A 15,187-nucleotide genomic window follows, 5' to 3' on the forward strand; every position below is an offset into this window, starting at 1 on the left:
CTAACATACACAATTATTTTTTTTGCATGCACCATTCTCCAGCACAATTCATTTTTGCATGTTGTTCTCACCAATATATACACACATTAGAAATGTGTTTCAGAATTTGGAGAAGTGCAAGTGTTGATAGATGAATGTGTCTTGGTTAGAATGTTTCAGAAAGCGCAATATTCACTTTGAATGTGAACTGAATTGCATTCCCCCCTCATGTCTAGTGCTGAAACGCGTGCAGATACTTTCCCACCAGTTCAACTCCCCAAATAATTTCAGCAGTGGAGAAACACACATTTTGTTTGCAATGCTTCAAGTTCCAGGCCCAGTTACCAGGTTTTGCAGTTAGAAAACTCTTTGGGTGACATGTGTTCTGTACATCCACCAAGTCCCTTTTTCAACCTTCAGGTTATTTAAAAAAAATAAAAATAAAGTTTTGCTGCAGTTCTGGGAGAAAGCCCCTGAAACTCTAGAGAGGTGTGGTTTGTCAGATTCTATAGACATTACTGGGCTGGTAGACGTGCCCATCATCTGGTGCTGTGGGTTAAACCACAGAGCCTTGGGTTTGCCGATCAGAAGGTCGGCAGTTTGAATCCCCGCGACGGGGTGAGCTCCTGTTGCTCAGTCCCTGCTCCTGCCAACCTAGCAGTTTGAAAGCACGTCAAAGTGCAAGTAGATAAATAGGTACCACTCTGGCGGGAAGGTAAACGGTGTTTCTGTGTGCTGCTCTGGTTCGCCAGAAGCGGCTTAGTCATGCTGGCCACATGACCTGGAAGCTGTGTGCCGGCTCCCTCGGCCGATAAAGCGAGATGAGCGCCACAACCCAAGTCGTCCACGACTGGACATAATGGTCAGGGGTCCCTTTACCTTTACCTTACCTTTAAGACATAAATGTGGCAAAAGCAATATGGATGGTCATTATGCTTCACATGCTGCACAGGCAATTGCACTGACACTCTCTGTGTCCTTATTTATGCCCATGGCTCTGAAGTTAATGCACAACTTGCTAACAGAGGAACGATAAACTTCGGAGTCCAAAGGGGCAATCAAATTGCTGATGGGCTTTCTGCCAAGAGAGGCGATTTAAGAAGAAAACAACAATTCCACCCACCACCCTGTTGATTTTACTGTGAAGGGGCTTAATGGCCGATCATAGGAGGGCTGGCTTTGCTCCTGTGACTTTAACCACATGCGGCTTCAACCTAGCGCACAGAAATTTATCAGGGGAAGCTTTCCCTGAGACTTATCTGTACTCCTGAAAGAGTAGCTTGCTCCATTTCTCTGTCCCAGGCTTCGGATAAAGGCGCAGGAGCAGGGCCAGTAAAAGACAGTGGAAACCTTAAGCGGCCATCTATTTCAAATAAGAACAATCAACTATGAGACCAAAGATGTGGATGTTCTAGTGCAGGGGTAGGCAACCTAAGGCCCGGGGCATTAGGACACGCATATGACACAAACGATGAGGTCATTGTTGGCGGTGTTCAGGAGAGATGAAGAGTCAGCCAATTTCCTTTGGATCCAGAATTTTAATCCCCAGCACCCGGAACAATCGGCTGGCCCAGAACACCTTGGAAGCTCTCTGCACAAATAAACACTCCATGATATGCACTTTTCATCGAGTGATTGCTTGACTTTAGAAGGCGAAAGAAACTTTTATATATATAATATATATAGAAGTTAAATAAAGTTCTTATTTTCTGATGTTCTGTGTTTCAATTTCTCCCTCCTCCCCATTTCTTATCTTCACGCTAACCCTGTGAGGTAGGCCAGGCTGAGAGTGATAGTGACTAGCCTAAGGCCTTCCATGAATGAGTGGTGATTTGAACCCTGGTCTAGTTTGACCTTCTAACCATCACACGCCACTGGCTCTGGAAATCTGGCAGGAACCCTTGAAAAGGAGGAACAAGGTGGTTTTGCTTATGCCCAGAAAGTCGTAAGAAATTCATCATAGCTATAGAACAGGGGTAGGCAACCTAAGGCCTGGAGGCCGGATCCGGACCAATCGCCTTCTAAATGGAATCAGCGTGTTTTTACATGAGTAGAATGTGTGCTTTTATTTAAAATGCGTCTCTGGGTTATTTGTGGGGCATAGGAATTGGTTCATTTTATTTTTCCCCCAAAATATAATCCGGCCCACCACATGGTCTGAGGGACGGTGGACCGCCCCCCCTGCTGAAAAATGTCGCTGACCCCTGTCCTAGAGGAGGCGAAGTAGCAGCAATGTTGATCCCACTGAATGGCAAAGATGATGCAAAATGTGCTTCTCAGTTGAAATGTGCGATTCTGATCCTGCTCTCCTGGAACCGTTGCCTGCGAAGTGATAGCCAAGTTGGAGCCTTTCCAATTCAAGAGTCTTGAATGGAGCCCCTCCACTGAAGTGAATGGGAAAGGTAAAATGCTGAACTCTGCCTGCTGCGGGATGGCGCATGTACTCCTTGAATGGCTGTGCAAGCATTGAACTTGTGTGGGTTTCCCCCCTAGCATCAAACACATTTTTACATATTTCTTGTCTTTATTGCCATCAAGCAGGGAGGTCAGGGAGATACAAATTTTCTCAGTCAATGCAACATCAGACCGAATGATATTCCAAACATCCACAAATCCTTAAGCAAGCCATACTCCATGCATTGGCGAAGCGTTTCCTTTGTAAGGAAAAAATAGGTCGTTGCTTTGCTGACACAACGAGACTCCAGGTGTGGTTCCCCCCAAATGAAAATTCCTCAGTCTTAAGAAAAAGGGAGCAGAAAATGCTATTCCTTTACTTTGAAAAAAACGGACGGCTAACGTGGTACCCAAAAACAGATGCTAAGCATGTTTTCGACTGCCTGGTAGTGTTACTAATTTCTTGGGATTCAATCCCAGGCAAAGGGAAATCTAATTAATCCTCAGACCTCCTATCTTGCAATGAGTTATTTTAAGAACAGGGAAAGAGGAGGAAACGAATTTTTCACCACCCTCCGGGGTTGGAGAAAGCAATTTCCTTTTTGCAGAGTGATGCTCATTAAGGGTTTTTTTTCTTTCCAGAGCAGGAGGGGAGACAATTGGGAACACACTAAATTGGTTGTTTGTGAGTTTGGGGCTGATTGAACGAAGGTGGTGGAGTAGAGGGGAAGGAGAACGTGGAGTGAATCAGATAATGTGTTCTTTAACGGTTTCCTAGAGTCACAGAGCTGTGAAGTGTAAAAAAACCCAGCCTTCTTCCACCCGTTGAACTCCCGACTCCCATATTCTCTCACCTTTGGTCAGGCTGGCAGGGGCTGATGGGAGTTGTAGGCCAAAGGTCATTGGATTGCACCTTTGACCTTGGAGGGGGGCTCTCTTGGGTTGCCAGTCCCTAACCTCGGAAATTATGGGCAGTCAAGCCAGTTAGCACCCCAGAGAGAGTACTTTGCTGGTTGCTGCTCTAAGCCCACCTCTGCTAGGACTTTGCCCCCATACCCCTGCCTTGTGAGTAGAACACACTGCATTTCAAAATGCATTACAGAAGGCTTCCTGATGGTCCATCACTCTTCTCTGCTGACATCATCTCTTCTAGGGATTGTTCTGTTGCAGCTGCACTTCCTTCAGTGTTACGCTGAATGGTATCTCTAAGGAGCTCTGGAATATGCTGGAGAGATCCAATCAATGGCGGGATGTCCACTCTTCCAGTGGAGTAACCATCAGCAGTGGCTTTTTCAACATGGAGTCCAAGTCCGAGGAGAACATCTTCACTCAGCTCAAGGCAGGATTGTGGGTTCTGAAACATCTCAGAATTTCCAGTTCCTGGAGTGTTGTTGTTATTAAGAGTGATTGCTCTAATGGGCTCAGATTCTGAAAACTGGTGCAGGTTGTTCACCTCTGAGATGTTTTCTGAAGCGCTTAAACCAGAGCAAGTATCATTTTTTACTTTCATGCTCCCCGTGTCCAGATCAAGAGAGCTGGACTGCAGGCCACTTCCATCTCCGCTTGCTGATCTGTCTACCCCCATAGAAAATAGAAGCATGTCAGGAACTTGATAGTCACACTGAGCCTTGTCTTCTCCCGAAGGGCCCAATAAAGAAACATTTTCAGCCTTTATTTCTAAATACTGAGTATCCATGGCAGCTTGGTTAGGGAGGTTTTGTAGATCTTGATCATAGGGATCACCTCTAGAGGTGATTTCTGTCTTTGTTTCCATCAAGGAGCTCGTAGAACATGGCAACGGGTTCTCTGTTGGAGTTGCCAGAGAATCCTGAAAGCTGGAAAATAGTGAGGACTTGTTGTGGTCCGAGAGCACTGTTTCCATTTGCAAATTGGATTGTTTGGGAACTTCAAGACCCTTCATTCCAGACACTACTTCAATGCTACTTGAAATATCTGTGCTCAGCTCTATAGGAAGCGCATCACCACTGAAGGCTTTGGCACTGTCCAAGGATGGAGAACATTCACTCTGCCCATCCCTTGTGTGGCTTCCATAATTCTCCTCTGGATCCTGAAGGCCCGCTTCTGAACCTTTTGCTTGAATAAAACCTGAGGTCTCACTTTCCTTGCAGGTGCCAAGCTTTGGTAAGTTTGAGAAACACACAAGTGATAAACCTTCTTCACTGCTGGTTTTCGTTGTGGGTTTTGCTAATGCCTTTGGGATCTTGTCTTTCTCCAAAGAATATCCGAACAGCGTGGCCAAGGCAGATTGAGTCTTAAGTGCTTTCTTAGTCACTGCTGGTTCTTCCTGCTTACATGCTCTGCCTTGAGTTTTGGAAGCAAAAAGTCGAGCCAAAGGGTTCCTTTCCTTTTGCTTTCTAGCAGACTCCTTGGTGGTCTCCTTACTGCAGATGGCCTGTGCACCTGAGCCATCTGCGCTCCGAGGTTTCATAGCCACCTTTGTGCTTCCCATCACTTGCTTTTCAGTCAAATGTGGGACCTCACAGGAGTTGAATGTTTCTTGGTCTTTGACCTGAAGCTTGGAAGCCTGAAGGATGGTCCTTCTGAAAGTTTCTTCCTCAAGCTGGATATTATTGCCACTGCTAGACTTTCCTGGTATCTCTCCATCTGTGTTGGCTACTTCTGCAAGTAGGTCACTTGGTTCCAGGTTTTCGCGAGTGAACGGTGCTGTGTTGGAAGTCAAAGTGGAGTCTTGTGGGTTATTTCTTTGCGGAACACTCATTTTTTGAGTGTCGTCTGCTTGTGAGCTGGACGCTGAAGGACCTTCTATTTCTGCTTCTTCATCTGAAGTGGTGGCTCTTTCCTCAGGTTTGCTATTTTGGGAGACCTCTTGAAGAATGCCATTTTGTGTCTCAGTGCTGTCTTGATCTCCTCCTGCCTCCATTTCTTTCTCCCTTCTATTCTCTGCCTCCTTGCTGTTGTGGGTTTCAGGATAAAGCTGGTTTTCTGGCCTTTGCAAGCTTGCTTGGTCTACCACTGCTAGCATTTTTTTCTCAGGGAACTCAACCCTGACTTCCCATGAATGTTCACTTACCTGGTCAGCCGCCAGGCATGTCTCCACTGAATCAAGCGAAGAACCCAACATCTCCTCATCATTGCTTTGCTCACCTTTGTGCTCAGGTAGATATACTGAGGATTCAGCCTTTGCCTGGGAGGGCTTGTGGGCCTCTGTTGGTTTAGCGCTGATGTGACTCAGTTGTCCAGCCTCTTCGCATGCCAGAGTGATTGACACGTTACCTTTGCTGGCTTCTGGAAGCTTCTGTCTGTTGTCTGCTGGTGCCAAAGCAGGCAGTGGAACCCTGGCTTTAGGAAGGAGCTCAGCTCTTAGCAAAATCTGCTCTGCACGTCTTTCATCGGATGCACCTGTTCTGGAGGAAGATCCACTACTAAGCCTCTTGCCCTTGAGAGAACCATTTGCAAGATTAGAAGCATCAGCTACAGCAACTCCTGAAGCGGCAAAACAAGTTGCTTCACTAGTTCTGAGTGCTTCTGAACGGGAGGGCAGTGAACCAAAAGAAGGAGACTCCAGAGGGGTTGATGTTAAAGGTGAGACTACAGGAACGCTCCTCTTCATTTTGAGCGGGTTGCCTTGGAACATCACAGCCCTTTCTGCTATGCTGAGTCCGTTCTTCCTTCCCCGAGCTCCTGGGATGCTTTCACCCGTGAACAACTGTCTCTTCCCCGATACTCTCAAGTCTCCGCTCCCACCTGCTGTTTTAATCCAGTGCAAACCGTGCTTTGGAAATGGGACTCTGGGTAATTGGCTTTGCTTCTTTTCCGCCCGAGCACTTTCTGCTATCGATTTGCCTCCCGGGGCCTCACGGCGGCTCCCATCTGCTCCACTCCGGCATTGCAGAATCAATACGGCATCTTGCAATGGTCCAGGGCTGCCATATTTTTGACCTATTTCTTTTCCAGCTGCTTCCTTTAAAGGGGGCCAGCTAGTTCTGGGCTTGTTCTCTTGCCTGGCTTGCCTAGGCGGTCTCAGCTTAGCCTGAGAGTACAAACCAGAAAATGGCGGTTGCATTTTCTCTCTGGCGAGGAGCTTTCCTGGGCGATTATTTCTATTCTTGGACCCCAGTCCTGGACTTGGCTGCACGGCTATCTGCAGCTGCTGATCTCTTTGATGGACACCGGCGTTTTCCTCTTGGCTCCTTTTTTTAAACCCAGCAAGCAGCTGGTGATGAGATTTGCAATAAAATGTGCCCTGGAAGGTGGCATAGTTGGCTAAGCTGCAAGACATACAGATGGGAAATGGTTACGGTTGTCGCTTATGCAGGAACACCCCATCATTTCCCAGAGTTCCACTGCATCACACAAGAACAAGCCAAGTTGTGATATGCAGATGAAGGGGGTTGGGCCATGCAGATGAAGGGGTGGGGCTATGCAGATCAGAGCTGCCTCAATTATCCATAGCCCCCATTAAGTTCAGTGGGGCAAAATAAATGAGCTACAATCTGAGGGTCAATGGGGAAGGGGTGAAACAGTGGGGTCACCAGAAGAAGGGAAAAGGCACATCTCCTGCCCTGCTACTGCAGCTATGCTGGGTAGTGACTTGAATAGCTTTGAAATATATTTAGACGCACCTAAGCTTTGAAATGGGACGCGGGTGGCGCTGTGGGTTAAACTACAGAGCCTAGGACTTGCCGATCAGAAGGTCGGTGGTTCGAATCCCTGTGACGGGGTGAGCTCCAGTTGCTCGGTCCCTGCTCCTGCCAACCTAGCAGTTTGAAAGCATGTCAAAGTACAAGTAGATAAATAGGTACCACTCTGGCAGGAAAGTAAATGGCATTTCCGTGCGCTGCTCTGGTTCACCAGAAGCAGCTTAGTCATGCTGGCCACATGACCCGGAAGCTGTCTGCAGACAAATGCCGGCTCCCTCGGCCTGAAAGCAAGATGGACGCGACAACCCCAGAGTGGGTCACAACTGGACCTAATGGTCAGGGATCCCTTTACCTTTACTTTAAGCTTTGAAATAAATTTGGACACATGTGCTATTGGTGGGTACCAGCAGTAATGGCAGTTGCTATTGGCATCCTTCTGTCTCAAAAGAAAATGGAGTACACCTCCGGGGGTGAAATCAAATGGCTGCGTTTGCAGCATCCAAGTGACCTCCCTGGGGTGCAAGACTGGGCAGTGTGTATGGAGGTCCTGGGCCGCCCAGATTACAAGATCCCCTTCTTGGCCTGGCTGATGTGGTCCAAAGAAAAGCAGAGCAAGACGTTTGGCACCAGCTTGGCTGCAGGAGTTGCCAGAAGGAGGCATGCAAGGCACCATCCAACCATCTTAGGGACTCTGCTCTAGATTTGTGTAGGATTTACTCCTGAGCCTTTTGTTCTCCCAAAGATATCCCACAAGGCAGTAGAGGTTTAGGATCAGATATTTCCTTCTCCTAGATGGGCTCCCTTCTCAGGTGGATGAGCCCCATCTGCCTCTCACTTCCCTCTACAGCACATGCAGCAACCCCCTTCTTGGCCGATGGACCCACTATTGGTCTCGTATGCTCAATCCACTGGAGCCTGTCTTTGCATGCCCAACTCACTGAGGGTTTGAGTCCCATCAGCTCCCCTCACCTGGTTTAGTTGACCAGTCAAAGCCATTCCCAAGGTGTGGCCACTGTCTTGTGTGGACAGCTTCTAGGAGCCACATGGTGAGAGCTGAGTGGGGACCAAAGGTGGACAAGCTACCCCAGAAGGAACATGACTAACACCCCTAACATATCTGGATGCCAGGTGCTGAGAATCATAAGTGGCACTCAGGTTCTAGGCTTCCCATAATGGGCATCTGATTGGACTCAGGTTCTAGGCTTCCCATATTGGGCATCTGATTGGACTCAGGTTCTAGGCTTCCCATAATGGGCATCTGCTTGGAACAGGAAGTTGGGCTAGATGGGTCCTTGGCCTGATACATCTTTGCATTCTCTGAGTGTGACCTGTAACCCCGTGGTTTTCTCACTCAAGTCTCATGTCTCACCTCAGCTTCCTTCCGCAGTGCTTACAGCAGAAACATGCGTGGTGCAGAGGAACGTTCTGGATTGCCATGCGCTCCGCTGTGTAGACAGGCTTGGAACATGATGCGCACACTTCCTTCACTCCAGCCTGAAATTACAAAGCATCAGCTAGCTAGTGCATTCAATATCTTTGTCTTGCTTTTGTTGGCCTGTGATGTCCGTCCAACAAGGCGGTTCTTGTGGGGAGGAATGGGACAGAAAAGGTGATTCTGGTGGTGTGAAATAACTCTTTGGATTTGTTCTGTAACAAAAATTTATTTGGGCGGTTCACACGGTTTAAATATTTGCGTTCAATGAGCAATTCTCAGCTTAAAACCAGAACGTCTGCCCAAAATGGGAAGGTTTCTCTTCTCCCTCTCCTGAAGGCAAGAGTGGAGGATGTTGAGCAGTTGTGCCTTAGCAGGAACTCCCACACTCCCAAGAAGGCTCTAAACCAGGGACAGGGCAGCCCCCCTCTATCTAGCTGGGGTGTGTAGCGTTCCCAAAGCAAGGAAGGATTGGACTCTGATTAATAAAATACACACAGAGGCTTGACCAGCAAGATTCTGGGAGGAGTGCGTATAATAATCTGTCTCTCCACCCCCTGGCCCAGGTCGTTTTATTCACAAAAGAACTTTTTACACAGTGTTCGTAAGAACCAATCAGATTTCCTCTGAGCATTTCAAAAAACCCCACGTGGGGACAAAGTTAAACTACAAAAGCTAATTTAACCATGCATACTTCTGGGGTAAATAAAACAGGACTAAAAAGGAGGAATGCATTCAGCAACCCCGGAGGTAATAAACAGCAATAAACAGGAGAGAAAGGATGGCAAGGAAAGATTAGGCATCTTTATCACCTACATGTGAAACTATTTACTGGCCCTAAGATTAACAAACTATATCAAAGTAACCTACTACAGTGGTACCTCGCAAGACAAATGCCTCGTAAGATGAAAAACTCGCAAGACGAAATAGTTTTTCGTTTTTTGAGTTGCTTTGCAAGACGGATTTCCCTATGGGCTTGCTTCGCAAGACGAAAACGTCTTGCAAGTTTGTTTCCTTTGTCTTGCAAGTTTGTTTCCTTTTTCTTAAAACCGTGCATTCACTTCGAGGAGTAACTCATAGCATGCGGTGTGGTAGCCTTTTTTGTGGTTTTTGAAGACTGGTGATTTTTGAAGCTTTTCCAAAGTCCGTGCTTCGCAAGACAAAAAAATTGCAAGACGAAAAAACTTGCAGAACGAATTAATTACTGTATCTTTGTGTACTGAGGATGCCTGATGAAGTAACTGGCCTGTGTTTCAGAATGCTTACACATACCGTACCTGTCAGGCGTAGAAAATGAACAGTAGAGAAAATGGCCAAAGATGCAGAGGCTTGTGGGATTTGATCAGAAATTATTGTCAATGAATTGAACCCAGTCAACGCAATGCTTTCATTGCAGACACAATGGCTTGATGCATATCTTATAATTCCTCATAGCAATCCCACCTGACCCCCACACTCTGGATATTTGCACCCCTACAGGGGGTGGGGGAGAAATTAAATCCCCAAATAGTTTCACATGTAGGTGATAAAGATGCCTAATCTTTCCTTGCCATCTCACTTTGAGAACATTATTGTGAACCGAAACACAGCTGTCCTTCGAAATCTGCCCTTCCCCAGTTTTTGCAGCGCAGTTCTCCAGCCACGTAACATGTGCAAAAATGCACACGCTGAGGTAAAGCGTGCAGAAAAATGCATATATCAGTGAGCGTACAAAAGAAAACTGCATTGTGTTCGGTAAAACATGCTTTATAAAAAATGTGTGTATTAGGATTACGGGCACTAAAAGGCTGATGGATTTTCGTGAGGATTTAAAAATAATAGCAATCATGAACTGCCCTGGAAAATTGAACTTAAGGTTGGAAAAATGAGAAACGGAGACAAACCAAAACAGACTGCTTCACCCATCCCTATGTCCAGCCCATTTATTTTGGCAGCTGAGGCAGGAAAATCCCACAAGTGCCTCTCCTCTCTTTGGGGCCTCCTGGGGCCTCTCGAAGGCAGGCTCTAGGTCTGTCAGTCTGTAGTGACTTTTCAATGCGCTGCTGCATTTTAGACAATGGTTTTATCTGCAGTAGATAGACTGCTTTTATAAAATGCACCCACACAGACACACTCGCTTTGCAGAAGTTGCCCGTAAACTGCAAATATCGCTTTCCTCTTCTGACTGATAGCAATGGGGTCCTGGGATTTCCTCTGTCCCAACTCCTAGGCTGGCTTCTGGAGTTGCAATGGTGGGCATAGCTTTGCCTTTTATTCCTGCATGTGTTTTTCCCCTCCTATTCCTGTTCACACTCTTTCTCTCTGTGTGTTTTGAAGAGTGAGAGAGCTTCTTTCTTACCCTTCAGAGGTCTCCAACCTCTTTGGCCTATAGGTGACAAAGTGCTGTGGGCGCCTGTCACAAAATGGCTGCAATGGGAGTGGCATAACGCTTAATAACAACAACAACAACAACAACAATACTAATATATTTATTTATGTTGGTTTCTGTTTATGCCATTGTGCAGTGCTTGGAGTCACAAGACTCTGTTTTGCATTCCAGAGATTCCAGGCTGTTGTGGAAGTCTCACTGAAGACAGGAGACGGATTTGATGTTACTGGTTTCCTATTCCTTTGTTTTTCTGTTGTCTCTCTGTTCTCGCAGAGAGAGGATGTTTCTTTTCTGTCTGCGTAGTTAGAAATAAAACTCTTTGCAATGTAGCTCATATTTCTTGTCCTTCCCTGCATGAGGGAACATATGCCTGGAGACTCATCAAAGGCTCAGGTTGTTTATCACTTCAGAGGACTCGAGGAGCTCTGTCGAATGCAAGGTCCGGCAATTTATACCCCATCCATCTGGCTGGATTTCCCCAGCCACTCTGGGTGGCTCCCAACAGAATATTAAAAACACGATAAAACATCAAACATTAAAAAAAATTCCCTAAACTGGGCTGCCTTCAGATGTCTTCTAAAAGTCAGGTAGTTGTTTATTTCCTTGACATCTGATGGGAGGGCATTCCACAGGGCGGGTGCCACCACCAAGAAGGCCCTCTGCCTGGTTCCCTGTAGCCTCACTTCTTGCAGGGAGGGAACCGCCAGAAGGCTCTTGGAGCTGGACCTCAGTGTCTGGGTGGAACGATGGGGATGGAGACGCTCCTTGAGGTATACAGGGCTTACACATCTCAAAGGGCAGAAAAAGAGACAGAATCACACCGTGGTTTGAGCACCCCAAATGATCAACTCATCCCATCCAACGGGAGGGGGGAAGGCACCTACATTAGCTACTTGCTCGCAGAGGGAAGCTCTTCGCGCCTCTCCTTTGTTCAAAACGGGTGCATTAATGGCATCCGTCGAAATGCGGGAATTTTCAGGGTGTGTGCTTAATGTAACACACTTCTGATGTGTGATGCAGTGCGGTTGAGGGTGGGGTCAGGGTGGGAACGAAGATTATGGCAACCAACCCACCCACCCTTCTTTCGAGAAAACTGACTCTGTCTAAATAACTAGTTTGGCCATGGCTTGTCTTGAAGAGGCGGCACTCATGGGATAAGACTTTCTTGGGCACCACAGACCTGCAGGTTGATGACTAAGCCAGAGGCAGCAGCTACAGCATGTTCTCCAAGTGTCATGATTTTCCGGGGACAGTCTGAGAATTACAGAAGCCATCCTGGTTTCTGTTTTCATCCTGGAATGTCCCAGGTTTTCCTTTTTCCTCCATGTCTCAGAGAGCAATTTAAAAGTGGTGTGTGTGTGTGTGTGCATGTGTAGGTGCAAAAACAGAGTCCTGTTTATACTGAAAATAAAATACCTTCACCTATGCTCTTTTAAAATGTGTTTTTTCCCCTGGGGGGGTGTTATTGAGTTGTTTTTATTTTGATTGCGTATTTTGTGGTTTGATTTTTTTCTGTGAACCACCCTGAGATCTCCGGGTATAGGGCAGTATAATAATAATAATAATAATAATAATAATAATAATAATAATAATAATAAATGTAGCAAATGGTAAAGCTGGCACACAAAGGCCTTCCTATAATTTTGAAGGAAAATGTCACCAATCCACTTTAAATTCTTTCATTGCAACACTTCCGCAGCCAGCCATTTCTTAGGAAATGTGTGGAGTGTTTGTTCCTTTATTGTAAATGGAGCTTTACACTTGTCTACTCAGAGGTAAGTCCCACTGTGTTCAATGGAGCCTACTCCCAGCTAACTGGGTCAAGACTGTGCAGTCTTACACTGCAATCGTAAGCATTTCTACTCAGAACTAAGATTGGGAAAACGAGAAGCCAAGAGAAATGGAAATTGATGGATTCTCCTACCCCACACAGCCAAGTATGATGGGAAGTTGGAGCCCAGGAATATTCGAAGGGCACCGGGTTGAGGAAGGCTGGACCAAACTGTTTTAATGTCCATGAGAACTGATGCTTACGATGCCCCGCCATCTCTCTTGCTGGGAAATTATCTTGGGTAGTCTGGGAGGCTATAGCAGCAGCTGCAGCAGGCAAGGAGCACTGCCATAGGAACATAAAGGTAAAGGGAAAGGGACCCCTGACCATTAGGTCCAGTCGTGACCGACTCTGGGGTTGCAGTGCTCATCTCGCTTTATTGGCCAAGGGAGCCGGTGTACAGCTTCCGGGTCATGTGGCCAGTATGACTAAGCTGCTTCTGGCGAACCAGAGCAGCGCATGGAAATGCCGTTTACCTTCCCTCCAGAGTGGTACCTATTTATCTACTTGCACTTTGACGTGCTTCCAAACTGCTAGGTTGGCAGGAGCAGGGACCGAGCAATGGGAGCTCACCCCGTCGGAGGGATTCGAACCGCCGACCTTCTGATCGGCAAGTCCTAGACTCTGTGGTTTAACCCACAGCACCACCTGTGTCCCTCCATAGGAACATAGGGATCTGCTTTATACTGAGTCAGACCATTGGTCCATCTAGCCCAGTGCTGCCTGCTCACACTGGCAGCACCTCTTCAGGGTTTTGGGCAGGATTTTAACCTGGGACCTTCTGCATCATGCAAGGCAGATGTTCCACCACTGAAGCTATGGCCCTTCCCCAAAGGCAAAGCGCCAAGCTTTTATTGTTTGCAGGAGAGATGCATTTGCATACAGGCAAATTCAAGCTGAGCAATTGAAACCGATTTGGTCTTGCGGAACATTCCTTCTCCCTTCTCCCTCTAAATTTGACTTTTTGCAATACAGTCGTACTTTGGATCTTGAACACTTTGGCTCCTGAACAAATCAGCTCCCGAGCGATCGAAACCCGGAAGTGAGCGTTCCGGTTTTCGGAGAATTTTCGGAAGCCGAATATCCAGCGTGGCTTCCGATTGGCCGCAGGAGCTTCCTGCAGCCAATCAGAAGCCGCGCTTTGGTTTCCGAACATTTTGGAAGTCGAATGGACCTCCGGAACGGATTATGTTCGACTTCCAAGGTACAACTGTAAATAGAAAATCCACTGGGAAGTGTGGGATAACGTTTCCTTGACGTAATATCATGGGCCTATCTGCAATAAACACCTAAAGCAGTATCAAACCATTTTAAACAGTCACAGCTCCTCTCACAGAATCCTGGGAACTGTATTTTGTTAAGGGTGCTGAGAGTTGTCTAACCTCGCAACAAACAAACCAGGACGAATGTGCGATGAGCAGGTTTCTGAAAGTGAGCACAGATTTGCAGAGTTGGCAGAACTGAGAGTGCCACGCAGAGCTGGACTCCCTAATCTGGCTATTTAGAGCGATTCCTCCCACCCCCACTTTAGAGGGTTAACACGAACACCCCATAATATGATTTGCTTTTTGAAACGATATTCTAGAATGGTTGGAGAAAAGCAACACTTCCACAATGACTATTTGGTGAGCCGGCAATTGAATTTATATCCTCCAAATTATGCAACGCAATGCTTAAATTCCACAGTAAGAAAGCTTGCTGAAAAGGGAGGTGGCAAGCGTATTTTTTCTGCCCTTTCTTTGGTCTGGATTTGCATTTTGAGCAATTTCATTTCTTGCTCCACAAGAGCCACAAACTGGAGGCATGTTGTGGAGCTGGAGTAATCTGAGACTGACTTTGCGAAAAGGATCACACATCTGCTATTATTTCACGTGCTATAAACAGCTTCCCCGGGGCATTAGGACATGCCTGTGACACAAACGATGAGGTCATTGTTGGCGGCGTTCAAGAGAGATGAAGAGTCAGCCAATTTCCTTTGGATCCAGCACCCGGAACAATCGGCTGGCCCAGAACACCTTGGAAGCTCTCTGCACAAAGAAACACTCCATGATCTGCACTTTTCATCGAGTGATTGCTTGAATTTAGAAGGTGAAAGAATATGTTAAATAAAGTTCTTATTTTCTGATGTTCTGTGTTTCAATTTCTCCCTCCTCCCCACTTCTTATCTTCACGCTAACCCTGTGAGGTAGGCCAGGCTGAGAGTGATAGTGACTAGCCTAAGGCCTTCCATGAATGAGTGGTGATTTGAACCCTGGTCTAGTTTGACCTTCTAACCATCACATGCCACTGGCTCTGGAAATCTGGCAGGAACCCTTGAAAAGGAGGAACAAGGTGGTTTTGCTTATGCCCAGAAAGTCGTAAGAACTTCATCATAGCTATAGAACAGGGAGGGATGCAGGTGGCGCTGTGGGTTAAACCACAGAGCCTAGGACTTGCTGATCAGAAGGTCGGCGGTTCAAATACCCGTGACTAGCAGTTCAAAAGCACATCAAAGTGCAAGTAGATAAATAGGTACCACTCTGGCGGGAAGTTAAACGGCGTTTCCGTGCACTGCCCTGGTT

The sequence above is a fragment of the Podarcis gaigeae genome (genome assembly GCF_964106915.1).
Source record: "Podarcis gaigeae genome assembly, chromosome: 12".
NCBI classification, from domain to species: domain Eukaryota; kingdom Metazoa; phylum Chordata; class Lepidosauria; order Squamata; family Lacertidae; genus Podarcis; species Podarcis gaigeae.